We start from the raw sequence: 20,488 nt of genomic DNA, 5'->3' as shown, positions 1-20,488 counted from the left end.
GTGTATACATATTCGACATTTTAAATAATTGAGGTCGTTCGACATGAACTACTGTACCTGTTAAAGCTTCCTTTTATCATTATAAAAACTTCATTTTCTAATTTGTGTTGAGTGGTTAACGAGTATTGAAATACACAACACCGTCACTTTCTTAACAACTAGCGATTACAATACAGAAATGAGAAAATTGTCCAGGGACGTGGAATTTTACCTAAAATTTACTGTGTAAAATTAAATGTGTTTTTAATATTGCTAGATTACAAATGATGATTTATGCTGATCAAATAAACTTCATGCTTCTCCTTTTGAGTCCTATATAAAAACAAATTTTCTTTAAATCAAACAAATGACAATTTATAGATAAAATTTCAGTTTTGTAATTCTTCATCTGTTAATTAATGCTGCCCTATTAAGTTCTTTGCGATTGTAGTAACTTCATAATGTTTTGTGTAGTACATGTACGTCATAGCAGGTTTATCTTTACTTTATGGTTTAGATGCCCCGTAAACTAAAACATCTGCCAGTCTTATTATTATCTTCATGTTCATCTTTTTATTAACCTTTTATTCTTGATAAAAGCTAGGATTTCTTTATTACAGACAATAGAAAATAGCTTATATAACAGAAATTATTCAATTCTGAGTCTAAGTTTTAAAACCCTTAACCGAACCCTCTTGACGGCGAAAGTTGCATATTATTTAAATTTTCCAATGTTTCACTGCCATTTAACATCGAGACTTCACTTTTCCTTACACACAATCAAACAGATTGTGTACAAAAGGTTGTATCAAAAAAACATAAATTCCCACCTATTTTTCATATTTTTGCGACATTTGGAATATAATTGCCTCTTTACGACTCTCGATCAATAGTTAAAAAAAAAAAACTTTAATCATAGAGGCATTTCTTTATTTATTTTGTTGGTAAAAATGAAGAAAAATGAGCTTCCTGCAGATGTATATTGGCAGGTAAAATGTTTATATACATGTGCAAGAGATCTTCAGCCACCTGACTATGTGGGGTGTACGAACTTTTTTAGACTGACTTCATGGTGAGCTTAGAACGAAAAAACAATGGATACTGACATAAGGGAAGTCTTACCATGCTAATCATGGGTCATGGACGTTGTGTATCGAGTGTCAAATTAAGCTAATATTGTTAACATCAGTCTGTAAAAGAATCCGTAATGGAAATCAGAGAGAACATCTACATATAATGTAAGTGCTAAGTTTGATTAACAAAGATCCCAACCTAATTAGTAGGGCAGATACATAGCACAGAATCTTGAATCAATAATATTTAATCTCAAATAATGCTGAAATCATGTTTATAAAATGAGTGAAAATCACATTTGCGTAAGCTACAAATAGGAATAATTTCCTTTATATTTCTTCTTCCTACTTAGGGTAAAAGTTTATGACACATTTGATTAGCATTCAAGTAAATATCTCATTTCTTTTTCCATTAGCTATGTGTACGCATCTTTCAATTTTTTTCAAGGGATATCTAATCAAGCTGTGTTTAAAGAAATTTGTGTATTTTAGGTAAGGTTTTATTTCAATCGCTGAATACAGTGTATACATTTCAGAAATCATAGTATTTTTTTTTACCTGTGACCTTTGCCCCTGGTCTGGAAATTATTGTAATGATTAAACTAGGGCACGAGAGAAAAAAAATCTCACACTCTTGACTGCTGCCGTACATATTTCAACAATTTATAAAAATTCAGTTGTATTTATCTATTCGTTTTTGAATAACAAACTTGACGAAGACTTAAAAAGTACGCAGTAACAGTGTTAATGAACAAACGAAAATCCAACACTCACTCACGCACACTAAATTAAAACAAAGAAGAAGAAATACAAAAAAATTAAATAAATAATATTTTTTAAAAAACGAAAGCAAAGCCCCCCCCCCCCCCCAAAGAAAATTCTACAATTCCGCAGACCTAATCTATAGGTACAGTGTAAAAGTGTTTTAGCGAAAATAAAAAAAAAAGACATGCATGCTTATATATATATATATATTTTAATTCTTCAAACTTTGCAAACAAAATAGAAAAATGAAGATGTTTAAATATCCACAAAACTGTTCAACCTGATATTTCTTACTCTGATTTGTTGATTTAAATTAAATACTCACCGAGCCACAGATAATCACCGACTAAAAACTTTGCAACTGCCTGCTGATAAGGATTCCTCGATAAGACTCAAAATGTGGGATAGTAAGCGTGGTGGAATGGGCTCATTTTGATGTTTATAATTTCCTACTGTATAATAATAAAGCAACCCTTCGTCTTGGGCTTGTTTATTGATGCAGACTCCGAAGGAAATGAACCTATATGAATTGTCTGTCGCCTTTCGTCATGTCTTCGCCTGGCATCCCGCCAACAAAATTTGAATATAGTGGAATATTACAACACTTTCTGTGATACAGGAATAATTTTAGGAATTACTAATAATTCTTATCCTCTTTTTTTACAGCTGTTTTGAAAACTAGTTTAACATTGATCGTGGCTCCAAGGACTTCTAATCGTATGCGCATTTCTCAATTCACATTAATAGTGACAAAATCTGGTTACCAGTAAATGATGTGTGGCGGTGGCTGAAATAATTGCCCGCTAATGTGGACGATTATATTAATATAACTTGCAAAAATCCTTGTGTTAAGTTAATTTCACTGTTGTAGATGTACATATACAACAAGGACAAAATTCTAATGACAGCATCATTGAGACACATCTAAAAGGATGGATCTATGTATAACTCTTTCCCCTTGAAAACGAGCACGGATATACCCGGAATAGAACGAAAACAGATACTAGTAGTTTTGATAGATATGTATAAAATGATCTATTTTAACAAATTTTCTTTATGAATTTAATTAATGTCATCTTATAATAATACTTATGAACTTTATTTCCAAAACTTAACAGAAGAGAAGAAGCAATGCACTCATTGTCAGTGATCAGCTGGGGTGCCAGGAACATGATAGATTGGAGATGCATCATTATTTTAGATGATTATGTAAGGACCACATATACTGTAAAATCGCTTATTTTCGTGGGTTCAAATTTTTGCAGTTTGAGAAAAAAATTATTGGTTCGTAAGGATTTGATTTCATGGTTGAAGATGTGTAAAGTTGTTATAGATGAGAATTTTAACATTTCGTTGTGGACATGAATTTGTTGGTTTCTTCATTCCACAAAAACAACGAAAATAAACTTATCGAAATTTAGTGATTTTACAGTACTAATCAGAGTACCTCATATTATCAGATGTGGATACTTAAAAATTCCAAGGAACTTGTGGAAAATTTGAAATCACAAGAATTTACCAAAATCAACAGCTTAAAAACTTACGACTTTTCAACTTTATACACAACCATTCCCCACGATAAATTAAAGTCCAGGCCTTTTGATATCATTGACAGCTGATTTTTTCAATAAAATGGAACTCGTAAATTTACTTACCTTGTCATTGGTCATTTGCAAAATTATTTTGTTAAAAACATTCTGATTGTACACACAAGTACTCTGAAGTTGACATTAAAAATATGCTTGAGTTTCTGATTGACAATATCTATGTGGTTTTTGGAGACCAGTTCTTCCAACAATCTATTGGAATTTCCATGGGTACCAATTGCACCCCGTCATTAGCAGACCCTTTTTGTATTCATATGAAGCAGAATTTGTCCAAAATCTTATACGTGAAAAGAAAAAAACACTTGCTGTGGCCTTCAACTCGACATTTAGATATATCGACGACGTATTGTCAATTAACAATGGTTATTTCCATTCTTATGTCGATACGATATATCCCGGTGAGCTTGAGATAAAAGATACCATAGAGTCTGACACATTTGTTTCATATTTGGATATTTTACTTGAAAGAGACATTTAAGACTTTAACTTTTCAATCGTCAACTTCCCTTACTTATGCAGCAATATACTTTCATCACCTGCATACGGGGTATATATCTTTCAGTTGATTCAATACGCAAGAGCATGCTCTACGTATGTACAATTTCTAAAACGAGGTAAATTATTGACAAACAAGTTGATGAAACAAGAATATCAGCAGTCTTGTAAGTTCTATGGTCGATACAATGACCTTGTCAGTTTTTCATACTAATTGTCAGGCCATTATTTACACACTGAATTGTCGACGGATTTTTTCGTTATTTCCCGATCATGACAAGGAGCACACGGCGGGTGTGACCGGTCGGCAGGGGATGCTCACTCCTCCATTGCACCTGATCCCACCTCTGATGTTTTGGAGGTCCATGTTTGCTCTGCTCCTATTTTGTATTGTTTAATGGACTTTTGAGCTTGAATACTGTTCGTTATCTCCATATATTTCATGATAAACATACAATATAATAAAATATCATATCATAAAGAAAAGAACTGAATATAAAGGAAGACTTCAAATAATCGAATGAGCAATATATATATACAATGTAATGATGAACACATTATGAGAAGTCCCGTTCCATACAACAGCAGTCTGCATGTGTTTATTATATTGTATGCTTATAGGAATTCAGCAGAAAACAGTACATTCTTAGATATTTATCGATTATCAATTTCAATTTATATATTTCGCTCAAAATGGTTTGACTATGGATTTTATGAATCCGTCATCACTTATTTCTCTGCAGATATTTCTTTTAACAGAAGTATCTAATATGCTGCCCTTTTTTGCCTTATAAAACTCCTCCCCTCAAACGAAAGCAATATGAAACAATTTGTGCTAGAGAGGGGGTTTTAACAAACTAATTACACAGCACATCAAAAAATACTGTATCAAGCTTACCCCCTCATTTTCTTCATCTTAGAAGCAATAATACTGTTATTGCTTGATTATAATTAGGGCTACTTTAACTCAGCCAAATAATGAACTAATTACATACATGCTACATCCAATGGTATTCAAAGCATGCAGTTGATTAAGCTTTACCTTTCTGTCTGATTGTTAACATGCAGGATGAAAGACTTGACTTAAGTCGATTCAACAATCTTAAATAATCTTCTATGAGACAATGTGTCTCTCCAGTCAGATTAATCTAATTTTTGTACTACGTCAACCTTTTTAGGCCAATAGTTTAATTTTTTTTATCTGGGAAATTTTCATTTGGTTCGGACTCATAATCCAAAAATGAGTGTCAACAATGTTGCAAAACACAGTCATTTGACTGTCATTTCTATTCATAAAATAGAGATGTGGACACATGCCATTATTGACACTTTAAATGATTATTGCAGCGCAAGTCGGAACAAAATATCCGTCAAAACTCATTTCTTGCGACTAAGCCTAATTACAAAACCCGTAACACGAACAACAAGGCTTTACTAATGGATTCAGTGCAGTTAAAAGAACTTCGTTTAGAATGACCCAGCCAAGTATTACAACATCTTTTCATTTAATGCTCATTTCTTGCTCATTTTTAGTTTAATGCTCATTTCTTGCAATGTTTGATGAATGATATTTATATGTAATTTTATTAATCCATTCAAGTAAAAGTTGTCTGTAAGTACAGTTTTAACCATTGTCTATTATTGCTCGCATTTTATATCTGGCCTATGAATAATAAATTTGGCCAATCAAGTGCTTCTCAACGAATACTCTTTTTACATCCTTTTTTAGTTGTATATCACTGAAACTCAAAGGTGTCAAATGCAATTCGTGTCCTCTTTGTATATATAACAAATTTTCAATGCTTACCTTTTAAAAAGATAATGAACTGAATACACCCACTTCTAAAACCTAATTTTTGCTAAAATTTTACTCAAATGAAATATGGAGAATATAAAGTACAGTACAATGTAATTAAGCTCAAAACTCCATTGAATCAATACGAATCGGGGGCAGAGCACACACAGACCTCTAAAAATATCAGAGGTGGGATCAGGTGCCATGGGGGAGTAAGTATCCTATGTCGGCCGGTCACTTCCTTTTGCTCCTTGTCTTGATCGGGGAAACGGAGAAATCCGTAGAAAATTCAGCGTGTAAATAATGGCCTAACAATTAGTATGAAAAGCGTCAGTCAGCATTCGACTTAATGAGAGATTGTATTTGATAACAAGGTCTTTGTATCGACTATAGACTTGTGAAATGATGACTTTAACATTAAAAATCACATATGTATTTGGTCAAAATATTCCCGTCAGAATTTTTAATTTGCGGTTTTCAGGTGAGCCCTTTTTAATGCTCATTTTACCGGTGATTTGGGGTGGGGATGGGTGGGGTGGCGGCATCTGCATCATTCAGTCCATGAATTCTGAAGAAAACGAACAAAAATCAAGCTAAGCAATCCAATTCATCATGATAAATTAAGAGCAGAACAATTACAATTCCTGGAAAGATCAAAGATTGAATTAGGTGCCATGCAGGACCAATCAAATCCCTCATGAGCCCTCCGTCTTGATCGGGTAAACGGATGAAAGTATGGTTTATTTGTATTAAGAGCGTTAGTCAACATTCGACCTAACAAAAGGTTGTATATGCAAACTTGGTCATGGTATCGCTCATAGAATATGCAAAATGTTGAATTTAAACGAGATTGTGTGCACTTATTGTGCTCCTTTATTAGCTGACTTGTTTTTATGTTCAGCTCACAGTAGATAATCTCCTGAACTTTTGAGAAGAAAAGACTTGCTGTGACCTTCAACTCGACATTCAGATATATCGACATTTTATTAATTAACAATAGTTATTTCCATTCATATGTCGAATCGATGTATCGATCCAAGTGAACTCGATATAAAAGAAACCAGAGAGTCTGCCACATCTGTTTCATATTTGGATATTTCAATGACTATAGAGGATAAGGACTAACGTTTAGCTATACCGTATGACAAACGATATGACTTCAGGTTTTTCATCGTCACCTTTCCTTATTAGTCCTCAAAATGATGAAACTATAGGTTTCCTCTTCGTCCGTCCATCTGTCTGTGTCCGTTTGTCTGCCTGTCAGTCTGTCTCACTTGGTTTTTCTAAAGGCTTGTAGATTCAGCTGATTTTTTGGTATGTGAGTTATAGATCTAGTTTGCCTTTTGTTCCGCTTCAATGATTTTTGACGGAATTACGGAATTTTCAATTTTTAATTTGAGACAAATTACACTTGCCAGTAGGGGACTAGTAGAGCTACATGTAATGCAACACTCTCATAATGTTTGTTAATGTAATTATATTCCACTATCACCTGCATAAAGTGTTTTTGTCTCCCAACTTATTCAATACTTAAGAGCATGCTCCGAGTACGATCAATTTTTTAAACCGAGGCAGGCTATTGATAATTAAGTTCATCAACAATCTCGTTTATTTCGTAAATTCTTTGATCGTTATAATAATGACGTGTTAGCAAATACATCATTTTTAGGTCACCTAAGTCACTCAGGTGACCTATTGCTATCCGTTTTCCCCGTCGTCGTGCGTTATGTGTTAATATTTGAACATTTTTAGCTTCTTCTCTGAAACCGCTTAACCAATTTCAACCAAATTTGGCATATAGCATCTATGGGTAAAGGGAAACAAAAATTTTGAATTTCATGGTCCCTGCCCCCCAGGGGCTGAGGGGTGGGGCTAAAACCACCAAAATTAATGGTGTTAATTAATGTAAATATATTGATTATATAGTTAAAATGCATAATTTCTTTCAAAATATTTTTTGCTATTACTGGTTATAAAGCAAAAAACAAGTGTACAGTTATGATGAGCAAGGGTGGTTCTTCCAGAATTGTGAGTTCATGGCCCCTGGGTCAGATGTTCTGATGTAAGGATGGGGCTTTATTTATTTAATAATATAGTGAAAATGCATTTCTTTGAGTTTCTTCTATGCTTCTGTGCATATTCGAGGCAAACAGAGTAAAAGTTTTAATATGCAAGTTTATTTTTACCAGAATTTTGAACACCTGGACCATTTAGTCAAGTGTTCTGGTTCTGGCCAGGGCTCTATTAACTTGTATTCTGCTGAGCAGTTATTCCCCTTTGCCATTCACCTTTGATGATTAATCACTGTAAATAATGTATTTGAAAGGTTAATAGAATTAGAAAATTATGCAAGAATATTTATTGTATAATACAAAAAATACTTTCATAGTTTTAATGATCAGGTAGACCTGGAAATAATATATGAATAAAAATGAGACAAAATAACTTATCTTTTTAAATGTTCTTCAAAGGCCAAGAGAGGCCAATGTGAGAAGTACATGTAATAATATTGGGTTAAAAATAGATATTCTGTTCATAGTCTCCATGGTAATAGTGATAAATGGGGACAGATAGATACAAGACCAATTATTTTTTTACGCTAAACATACTATTTTTCTTGCTTTTGGGAAAACAAAGCTTCATTTATCAGTTTATGGATCCTCTAAATTGTTGTATTGTACTCAGGTGACCGTTAATGCCCTTGGGCCTCTTCTTATAATGACATATTAGCAAATACAACCTATCATTTGGTCGTATTTTGGCTAGCATATTTCATCTCAATAGTTAAGGCTGAACACGCCTCGTAAAAAGAATCTGTCCGCCATATTCGTTTGGACTCTCGCTATATCTGAGGACACCTATATATAGCGCCGCTCACTTGGTCATTGTTCATTGTAATCAATTGTCACCGGTGTAGACGGACGTATGCTATACAACACTTGGTAGCGACAAAAATAACTGTGTGCTTCTTCTAATGCAGGAGAGTAAGATACCAAAGAGATTTACAACAGTTGCACAGGTCAGTGCAGTATACAAACAAACACAAATATACGTAACTGCAATAAAATGTAAACAAAAGTAATGCAAGATAACCAGCACGAACACGGGTCGCCATTCCATGTCGATACCCGTGACAATAAAGCAGTCAGGTGTAACGAATGCGAAGAGTATACCCTGGTGCTGATATCTTAGATAGTAATATCGAAAATGGCGTATGCCTATTTACGAATCGTGTTCAGCTTTAACCTTTGTTTTATACTAAATTTGACTACGGATTATTCCGTCTACTTGATCAATACATAGGGCCCCCAGCGGGTGTGACAGTTCAACTGGGGATGCTTACTCCTCCTAGGCACCTGATCCCACCTTTGGAATTTCCAGGGGTCAGAGTTTTATGCCTTTGTTCACAGATTTGTATTGTCTTTAGGTTTTTAAGATCGATCACCCTCTTCGTTATATTCAACTATTTCATTGATACCATTGTTACATTAACTTATTTGCTGGTACCCTGTCTCGTTTTAGAAATTGATCGTATAGAGAACATGCTATAGCTTTATAAAATCAACCGAGAGACACACAGGTGATAACGGTATATTGATACATAAATTAGGGAAGTTGGCGATAAAAAAGTTGAAGTCATCACGTTTATCACAAGGTTCAGTTGCTAATTTGCTATCAGTTTTTCTATGATATTAATTATAGTAAAACATTCAAATGTGAAAGAAAAAATGCCAGTCTCTATGGTGTCTTTTATATCAAGTCCAGTGTGATATATCGAGTCAGCTTATGAATGAGACAAGAATTGAAAAAAAAAATCATCGATATATCTAAATGTCAAATTTAAAGCCGCCGCAGATGATTTCTTTTTGTTATGTTTTATGAATAGATTCTGCTTCATAAGAATACAAAAACAGGATTGCTAATAAAAGGACACAATTAATACTCATATGTATTCCAACAGATTATTGGACGACATGCGCTCCAAAAACCACATAGGTATTGTCAACAAAGAACTCATGCACCTTTTTAAAATCAGCTTCAGAGTACTTGTGTGGAGAATCAGAATGATTGACAAGATATGAAAATCCCCGAATTCCATTTTTATTCATTTGAAGAATAAGTTGTCAAAAGGCATATTCTTTATCGTGAGGAATGGTTTTATAAAGTGTTGAAAGGCACACGATGTAAAGACGCTATTGGTATCAATTTCCGTAACGTCAAAATGACATTAAATTATGCAACGTCAGAATATTTAGCGTGACTTGTTAACTACCATTTTTAATGGAATTAATAAAAACCTAGCATATTAAGAAAAATATACATTGCAGTTCATTGACTGTAACTAATATACATGTAATTCTTTGATTGTTGCGTTTTTCCATTTCGCATGCATTGTGGGGGAGAATTATGATACATTTGGAAGCATTTTCCCCAAATATTTAAGAAACTAAATCTAAAGTTATTACTTTAAAAATACTACATTTAATGATGATTTTCTTTTTTTTTCAATTGCAATATGACATTTTTTATTTTTTTTCTAATAAAGGGGTTTTACTTTCTTTTTTTCAATTGATGGCAAAAGAAATACTAATCAATATGCTGGAGTAAATCTGAATGTCAAGTCAAATCAGCCCCCCACCCCCCTTCCTGATTCAATTTGCCTACCCATGCCTACTTACCGATGCCCTTGATGTAGTGTTACGCTCCTCAAATAGCCTGGGACACACTTTAATGTCATCAAATTCAGGTTTGGAATCGATGTATAAATTTATGTGTAGGTCTTTTCTTTTTAAAATTCGAACTGCTCTTGAAGAAAACAGTTTTGGACAGATTCTGACAAGGGTATACATGTACATGTGTATATACTGATATAGTATCGCCCTACCACATTTAAACCATAACGATTTGAGTTATAAGTTCTGGACAAGTGTGACTTTCAATGTTGACTCCGTAGATTGCCTCTTACACAGACACCTCCTTCAAGAATCAAATCAATTTCTTGTCTCAATGAAGTTTCATTTTTGCACATTTTGTATTTAATGTTGTATGGAGCCAAATTAGAAAAAATTATTTCAAAAAATGAAAACAATTTATCAATTGTCCAATTTAACTCTGATGTTTTTGTGATCGATCGGATTTAAATGTGACACATCTCAAGTTTAAATTCTGTATAGATATGTTTTAACTTTGAAAAAATATAAAAATAAAAAAGTCTTAATATAGTCTCAAAAAAGATTCAATATTATTCATTCAATATTATACAATTATGGACTTTCCAGGTGTTGAATACGGTTTGATATTCACCAGAAAAATATCAATATTGACCGAGTTTAAAATGTTTTTATTTTAGACTATGCTTTTTTGTAGATTTTTTCCTTTGAACATTTTTAAGTTTAAAAATTAACTTTATACTTCATAATTTTAGATGAAAATTTGTCAATAAGAATGATTTATCGAATGTATTTACCCGACTATATCGTCAATGACATGTAAAATGCATGACAATTTGCTACTTTGTGTGCGACGCTCTTGTTATATGCAGTGTAGATGTTATAATATGCAGTTTAGATGTTATTGCAGATATTGTCGATTAATACATATTATTCGATATATCAATTTTTTGACAAATGTTCATTTTAAAAATGTATTGAGTTTAAAATTACCGACTGAATGGTACTAAATTTAATTTTCATATAGCTTATTGTTTCCAGTGGTAATCAAGACTTTACAACACCAATAGTGAGCTCTTCTTCTTTTTTTTTTTTTAAATCCACCTTTGATCTAACAACACTTCTCGGATATGTTTTGACACAGTACTGCTGAAGTTTCTCCTTCACTGCTGTGAATATTCTCGTGAGGGTTTAAGAGGTTTGGTAGAACATTTACTGGGTCCCGATTTGCATCTTTCGTTTTTGGTTTTGGAATACAGTATGTATAATATTGTAGTTCAATTTGATTGTTGGAATATTTTAAAGTGACATGTGATTTTGAGGAATCTCTTCCTTTGAAAGAGAACTTTGAGTTTAAGTTGAATTTCCACTAAGGAATTAAATCAAAGTTCCTCCAAGATGCAATTCCAAATGCCATATAATGTTTTCTACCCAGTTCTTCAGTGACTTCAGAATTACCGAATAAATGATATGCATTTTGCCACTCAACCATGCAATAAAATATTTCAATATCCATGTTAAACTTGTGTTAACTTCTTCTTCATAATAGTATTAATTGTTCTACTGTCTGACATAATCCTCTGGGTCTCAATAATACTGATAAAATTCTGTCACCAATTGAAAGATAGCACTGGACACTTTAAAATGAACGATTTACTTAATAAGTGTTTTAAGACGACCCTCGTCGATAATTGTATTCACATCACCAGTAATGACGTGCACAGATGATTATAGTTCAAAGGAAGAACATTAAAACACGTAGAAGGATTTGATTTCAGATGGTCAACATCTGTGTATACATAGTTATACTTTGTAATTAAAAAGATTGGAAGCAACAGTGCAAGAATATTATAAGTTATACAGGATTAGAACTTCAACTAGGTGGAATGCAAGATTGAACCTTTTTGTGATTCAGAATGTTGCCAATTTTTACTGCTCAATTCCTTTGTTTGCATTTTTTAGATCATGGAACTGGTGGAGTTATTTCATATTTATTCTCCTCCGCAACACGTTTTAGTTTATAGAGCCAGCGATGGACAACATCTGTAATCACAGATCACAGATCCCATTCTGTATTTTGGTGTTTGAAAAAGTAAAGGGAACAGAGTAAAGTTTGGTGCCGATTTGATGTAGACCTAACTAAATGTATTTATAGACGTAAGGTAAAAGTGAATCAAATGTGACATTGTATATATCTGGTTTATTGTAAGGCCGATGTCCATGACTATGCCCTTGTCTCTGTTATCGTAAAATGTCCCATGATATTTTTTCTATTTACATTGCTACACAATAAATCCAAAACTGTCGACGTACTCAGCCGTTGCAACCATATTGAAATACTGTTTCCTACTCCAGCGTTCTGCCTCACTGCGGAAAGGTGAACTTAACGTTGGGCAATTAGTATGATCAAGAATTCTAAATCATAGACAAAATGAAATGGTCAGGAGAACGGAAATGTAAAGAAGCTGCTGGGCTTCCGTTCTATGTCAGGATAAATGTATTCTTTCATTGTAAGTGACCCTTTGATTTCCCGCCATATAAGTCCATAATGAGAACATACGACTTCGTAAACACTAGGTCAAATTTTCCCAAGTTTTGGAAAAAGAACTTTGCCCAGTGAGATTAATGATAAATGAATACATAATTTTAAAATTCACAGGTTATAAGTTTTTTTGTATATTTCAGCCCTAAATCGTACAAATATTCGTGTCAGTACTTTTTTTTAAAATTATAACTTTCATTGATATCTGCATAAATTGTTTTGACATTTCGAAGACAAAGTTTGGGTGTTAAAATGCAGTATTATTGAATTAAGTGATGATAAGCAGAACATAAATGCGTGTTTTAGTGCTATTTATATTATGTAACTTGTAAGTTACGAATCCTACGCAGAATGCAAGCTTCTTCAATTATCTATAGGCTTGGAAAATGAGGAAATACTAATAATTATCAAACGAATACAAAAAAGGTACATGTATTCATTGATATTGATATTCACCTAAGCCAAAGGCTCAACTGAGCTTTACTTATCGAAATTGTCGGTTGTTATCATTATAAACTTCACTTTTTTTGTTCTCCAGAACCAGTAGACCAATTTCAACCAGACTTGTTAGGAAGCATCCTTGGGTGAAGGGAATTCAATTTATTCAGTTGAGTGGCTTACCCTCTTTCAAGGGGAGATAATTAATAAATAGGAAAGAAATTGACGGAGTCATTTAAGAATTTTCTTCTCAAGAACCACTGGGTCAGAAATTACATGTACGTCACTTGAGATGTTCAGTCTGTGTAAGATGTCTTTCAGCTATATGGGTAGCATACATAAAGAGTGATCGTCTGTAAGAAGAGGAACTATATGTAGCAGACAATTTTTTTCATTTCTGTTATAACAGAACACTAGCGTTTGGTGGGGAAGCACAAAATTCCAGTTTGTTTTTGTTGATCCTCCGCTGAGGAAAGACCTCCTCCCAGTATGTTTGTTTCGCATCAAAAACCGCCAAAATGTTTTCCTGCAAACATCTGTCACATTTTTTGGCCGTTGTCTTGTTATTTCGGAGATTAATGTTCTGTGGCGTGTGGGGACTGAAGCAATCACTGGAAAATTGGTTCATATTTATCTTCATATCAATTTGTGTATATTCTCGCCGGGGTATTTCACATTCCACGAACCGTAAAGCTTAAAATCGTAAAGCCTAGCAATAAATATTAGCTAACTTCAAAACAATTTTCATCCCATTTCAGTAACTAGATATTCATAATTGGTTATACTCTAATCACATATTTTATCATAGAACAGTTTTGTATAATGTATTGAAGAGGGAAGTTCTCTCTCTCTCTCTATATATATATATATATCAGGCCCGTAGGAAGCAATTTCAGTTTGGGGGGGGGGGGGGGGCACAGCCATACATTTTCAGTTGAGGGGGCACTATCAACTACCAAAAATTTCTTGACAAGCAAAAAAAAAAAAAAAAAAAAAGGTAATCAGACGCTTTTATTGAGGGGGCACAGGCATATAGTATCTTTGTTTTCTATAGTTATCTATATATCGGCAAAATTATTGGGGGGGGGGGGGCACGGCCCCCCCGTGCCCCCCCCCCCCCCCCCCCCGGTTCCTACGGCCATGTTATATATATAATTTGATTAAAGCCAAAATTAGAAGTTGAACTCTATTTAATGATTAGAATATTTTTATACAGGTACTATGAAATTATTAATTCTTTGGATAAGTAATTTTCTTAGTTTTGAAGTGATATGAAATAAAATTGGTAATCTATAATTGACTTTGAGGTAAATATTAATATATAAATGTTTGTATTTTCTATTGTTCAAAATATATGTATGTGATATGATATTGTTTTTAAATTTCAGATCTGCCAATGTTTTTTTTAATTTATTTTACCATAATAAAATCATACAACCTATGTGTGTCCGCCTGCTTGATTATGTGCAGAAAAGATAATGTTTAAGGAAATGCAGTAGAAAAATGGAATGGTAATTAAGCAAACAAAAGTCTACACATACTATTAAACTGAAACTTTGTGAAAGGTCGTGTAACTTTGAAGGAAGTTTTGCTGAGGTGAGTGAATTTTAGCACGATAACTCGACCGACTTCCATACACGATACTTCTACTTTGAAAAAAAAATGACTCCACAGCAGGTGGGCTTGCAAAAAGTTGGAAAACAGCTAATAAACATTGACACTGATGTATGGAGAGATGGCATAAAATCGAAGTATTGTCACGTAATATGAAATGTCTCATTTAGATTTCTCCATAACACACCTTTATGGTCTTTAACTGTATAGTGTAATCTAATCATAATGATTTCATAGCTGTGGATTCAAATGTTTACCAGACTGAATTGTATACGAAAATATCTTATATCGACAATTGAAATTAAACCTTGTATATTGCATTAAAATCCTATGAGAGACAATCCAGCAATATTTCACGAAAAGGTCGAACGGTTATCAAATCCTATCGTATTTGAGGAAATTTAGAGTGTGAAGTGAAGTTATAAAACAATATTACTGTTCTGTTTTACGTAAGGAACTTGATAGATCAGGTAATCAAAAGGAATTCATTCATTTACAGTTCATACATTTAGACAAAACAACAGATACATGTATTAGAAAGAACGGTTTGAGGGAAAATGTTGATCAAAATCAACTGTTTGTGTACGATTTTCTTCCATGTCACAATCAATACAATTGAAGTAAAAAAAATAATAAAAACAACTGCCATGTGTACTATCGGAGAATATTCTATGGATTTCTATACACAATAGCCAACTTACTGCCAATTGCTAAGTGTCACTGCCAACTGCTTACTGCCTCTGCTTATGGATGATGGTACCTATTGACATTATGCTTGAATAAATCCTAAAAATCAACAACATTACAACAATAAAAAAGTGAATGCATCCAGAAATGACAGGCATGTCCCGTTAAAAACAAAGCACTGAACCCAAAATTTTTATCATAAACAAATAACGAACGAGTGGGGTTACGCACTACTATTACAAAAGAAAAACGGGGAGAGGGGGTTCTAGGAGAAACTACTTATTTATAAGGGGAAAGGGGTGTTAAACGATAAACTCTTCAGCTAATAAATATACTGACAAACACTACACAGGAATCAAAAATACTTTTATCGAGGGTCAATTTTTTGTGATGTCTTTTAGCTTTTTTCTCTCAAAATAATAATCTCGTAAATCACAAAGCATTTTTTCTGATTTTTTTCTGATTTTTTAAAATAAATTTGTCTAATTTAGACCAATTTAATGTCTTATATTGCCCAAAATCCTATTTAGAGATTATCATATTTAACCCCCCCCCCCCACCACCACCACCGCCCATCTCTCTGAGTAGCCTGTCCTAATATACTATATACTTGTATGACTTTTCTCTGTTTTTACATTAGAGTGTAACCTCCAGTCCAACCACTCAAAATGTCAGGAAGTTTTGTTGTTCAAAGGAAATAACATCTCCTCTCTTTTGATCCGTCCATTTTTAATGACAAATTTCAGCTTTTTAAAGGAGTTTATTCGTGCATGTAATTTAAATATAATACAGTGGACAATCTCATCTATAAGGAGTGACAGTAAGCAGCTGGCAGGGACAGTATAAGCAGTGGCATTAGGCAGTGACAGTGTAAACAGTGGCAGTAAGCAGCTGGCAGTGACAGTATAAGCAGTGGTATTAGGCAGCTGGCAGTGTCAGTATAAGCAGTGGCAGTAAGCAGCTGGCAGTGACAGTATAAGCAGTGGCATTAGGCAGTGACAGTGTAAACAGTGGCAGTAGGCAGCTGGCAGTGACAGTATAAGCAGTGGCAGTAGGCAGCTGGCAGTGACAGTATAAGCAGTGGCAGTAAGCAGCTGGCAGTGACAGTATAAGCAGTGGCAGTAAGCAGCTGGCAGTGACAGTATAAGCAGTGGCAGTAAGCAGCTGGCAGTGACAGTATAAGCAGTGGCAGTAAGCAGCTGGCAGTGACAGTATAAGCAGTGGCATTAGGCAGCTGGCAGTGTAAGCAGTGGCAGTAGGCAGTGACAGTGTTAGCAGTAGTCGTAGGCAGCTGTCATCCTCGCAACGTCGGGGGTCATGAGACAACACGTTGCCGTTGGACCCCTGACAAATTTCATTCGAGATCTTGCGGGCTGACTGCAGCGACGTCTTTCGGGAAAATTACAAATCTTGATTCTTTAAACCAATTACATAAAGCCTTTTGGAAATTAACAATGTGTAACATGTGCAGTTTAGGTGTCAACTTTTCCTTTCTGTTTACATTATCTGTCTACTTCAATTCGATTGGTTCTTCTCTGAATGAGAGATATCGAATGAAATTTCTCAGGGGTCAAACAACAAACGACTCAGAACCCCTAACGTTGTGAGCATGGCAGCTGTACACTTGAACCAGAAGGGGCAAAGATATTTTGTACAGAAGGAACGCTGATATATATCACAGATATCATTTCATGTCTCATCAGATTGGAATAGGCTGATGCATTTTGAAGTTTTAACTTGGTAAATTGTGAACTAGATACTCCTGATCCGTGTAGAGCATGCTGAAATAACAAACATCCAAGTAAGATGTAGAGCAACACAGCAGCAGGGTAGAGTATTATAAACACGAGAAAGTTTTCTTAGTGAGGAAACTGGATGATTTGTTTGAAAAAAGGGAAGAAAATCCAAATAAATTCCATAAAAATTTCATTAATCAAGAGCAGCTTATTCAAGTTAGGCAGAAAGCCAGATCATTGGCAGTCATTCTGACCGAGTTGAATGTACATGTGGAAGAGAAATGTCAGAAAGCATACTTTTGGAATAGCGCCAAGCTGTCAGAGCATTCGGCAGAGCCGGAAGGTCGTGTGTTCGAATCACAGCCGCGACTGACCTAAGTAGATAAGTAATTCTAGTAGGTAGCAACTGTTCCTTCGCCACTTTGAAGTGAAAGTTGCGGGTCCTTCGGATGAAACCTTAAAAACCGAACCGCGGTAGGCGTTGGCACGAAACCTCACTGCTCAATGGCCCTGAGTGCCGAGTAAAGGTCTAAATTTGAAGCCCGTCACCGGTACATGGTGACGTCTCTACATAAGTGAAAAATTCTCGAACGGAACGTAAAACAAAAAACAATCAATCATGGAAGAGCGCCATAATCGTGAAACCTCTAGAGACATTTCAAAATCGGGACAGGAAAGCATTTCTATTTCTCCCAAAAATGTATGCTGCCAGGGAATCGATCGACGTTGCTCCTGAAGCTCTGTCTGAGAATTCGAAGACGGTATATAGTAGCAGCTATATTTAACCACTATAAGACAGCGGGTTGAGGGATAATTAAACGTCATTCTAACCATGACAAAGAAAGAACAAAGACTGAGGGCTTTTCAGCTACCAAGATTACTATATAGTAACAGCCACAGTTTATCAACCACTGGAAGATTAACATATATGGTTAAAGTATGGCAAATCATCCATTCAGTGATTGTTGACATTTTAGAATCTGCGAACAGATCCAACACGGCCTCAAATAGAAGATCTCAGATAAAGGAAACCTTATACTGATAACTTACTGATAACTTCATCCGGAAGTACATAATTCACCTTTAGTAAAAAATTGAAATAGAAATTTATTTGTGGAAATCAGTGGCGTAACTAGCAAAAAATAACTGTATTCAAAAATAAAAAGGCAAAGGGTCTAGGTACATGTACGCTTTGAGGCCCCCAGCGGTTCCAGGGCATGCAGGGCCCTGGTTGGGGGCCCAGGAGGCGAAGCTCCTGTAATATCATGGTTTTCAAATTTTTTATCGTAACTTTTCTATATTTGAAGACAAAAAGCTGAGTTTTGACAGAATCCACATAATGTTTCTTCAAAAGCATTTCCGTTAGTATGAAATCATTTCATTTACAACAGTGAAATACTGTAGATTTTACTTGTATCATCCATTGAATAAAACTGATATTTTCACAGGTGTTAATTTTACAATCAGAAATGCAGAGTACTACGTGTCAGCACAAGTTTGCCTTGTATAAAATCAATTTACAAAAAATATCAAATCTGTCATATTTTAGGGTTCAAAATAACATTAAAGTTTAATTTTAATTAAAGTTGGCTATTTGTTCCAATTTACTGCGCCAAACTTTATTACTTAATTATTTCATTTCATTTTTTTTTTTTCATTTCAAATGCATCTTTATCGCAAAAATTATAAACAGAAAAATCAATTTTTGATATGGAATGTATTTTATAAGACAGTTTTTTTTTAAGTATTTATAATTTCAGGAGTGCGATTTCTACTACAAACATCGAATATCCATTTAAAAATGCTATTACATTTTCAATTATTGATTGTGTTTAAAATAAAGTACTGGTACAAGGAAGTAAATTTGGATTTTAATTTACCAGGGGAATGAATAGTTTATATAATTGCTTTGAATTTAATGTTTTATAAAAAAAAATTAAAATTCCAAAAAGTAGATAAATTTACAATAAATTAGATAAAACGATCGAGAAGAAAACAGTATCAAAAATCCATTAAAAAAATGAAAATTTTATGGTTAATATGTATGAATAAAATAAATCTGGAAAGCCTAAGTCTTTTTCTTTTCAAATTTCATATATTTTTTTTTACTTTAATCTATAACTGAACTTTCGAATTCATTTGTTGTTGAAAATCTGTATTCATTTGCGTTGATGCGTAAAGGGTGCCACGCTACTGGAAATGCACCCATAATATTGAATACACGTGTATTCTTCTATTGGAAACTAGCAAAAACACAAATGGAGGTGCTGTTTCTGAGAGTTGTCGATGGATAAAAGATCCTTCGGAGTACAAACACTGAATTCAAAAGTCAGGCTAATTATTTTGTTCAGACAAAGGACATTGAAATCGAGTTATATCCGTAACTGACCATATTTAACTGTAATACATTTATATTCAGTGGCGAATTTAAGGGGGGGGCGCACCCGGCGCGCGCCCCCCTTAAATTGTCAAAGCGTAAATCAGTTTCGTTGAGAAAATGTAAAGATATCTACTCTGCAGACCTCATTTTTACCCTACAAAATCTCTAGAATCCAGGAGCTTCCGGGGGCTTTGCCCCCTGGATCCCCAACAGGGCTTCGCCCTGGATCCACTGGGGGCCTCAAGGCGGCCCCCAGAACACCTGCCTACTTTTTGCGCCCCCTCTAACTTCAATTCCTGGATCCGCGCCTGATATTTCAGAATGAAAATTTTTATATCCAACGAACGGGAACTTTCAAGACAAAACGTGTCTTATAACCTGTACCTACATGTATGCTTGTGCCTTATAAAATGCTTCTCTTTTTACTTAAATCTTATTATTTTCAGAAAAAAGCTAAGTACATTTTTGGAGTTGCATTAACGAAGTCCTTTGCAATAAGCTTCATCTTCCGATATCGGTACAGTTAATAATGATTAAAATATTGATTGATCTACTTTTTTCCCAGACTAGTGGTCTATGCGGTGTGATATGAGAAATTTACTTGCATTTTTTAAAATCTCGATTCATATTCTGAAATATTTGAAAAGATAAATATCCACTTACCCATTTCTTTTTATGTGTGCTTAAATTTTCTCAATATGGACGGA

General features: G+C 34.2%; 1 protein-coding gene across 1 annotated transcript in view; it reads right to left on the bottom strand.

The window, feature by feature from the left end:
* Positions 1 to 2,318, bottom strand: part of LOC133192092 (ovarian cancer G-protein coupled receptor 1-like) — a 37,916-nt gene extending 35,598 nt beyond the window's left edge. Inside the window, exon 1 of the mRNA XM_061327944.1 lies at positions 2,143 to 2,318. The gene's annotated coding sequence lies outside the window, so the exon portion shown is untranslated. The remainder of the gene's footprint in view (positions 1 to 2,142) is intronic.
* Between the last annotated feature and the right edge of the window lie 18,170 nt (positions 2,319 to 20,488).

Source organism: Saccostrea echinata, unplaced genomic scaffold (assembly GCF_033153115.1).
Source record: "Saccostrea echinata isolate AGI-Se365-2 ecotype Australia unplaced genomic scaffold, CSIRO_AGI_Sech_v1 ptg000025l, whole genome shotgun sequence".
NCBI lineage: Eukaryota > Metazoa > Mollusca > Bivalvia > Ostreida > Ostreidae > Saccostrea > Saccostrea echinata.
The sequence above is the reverse complement of the archived record's forward strand: the minus strand, read 5'-3'. Positions and strand labels throughout refer to the sequence as shown.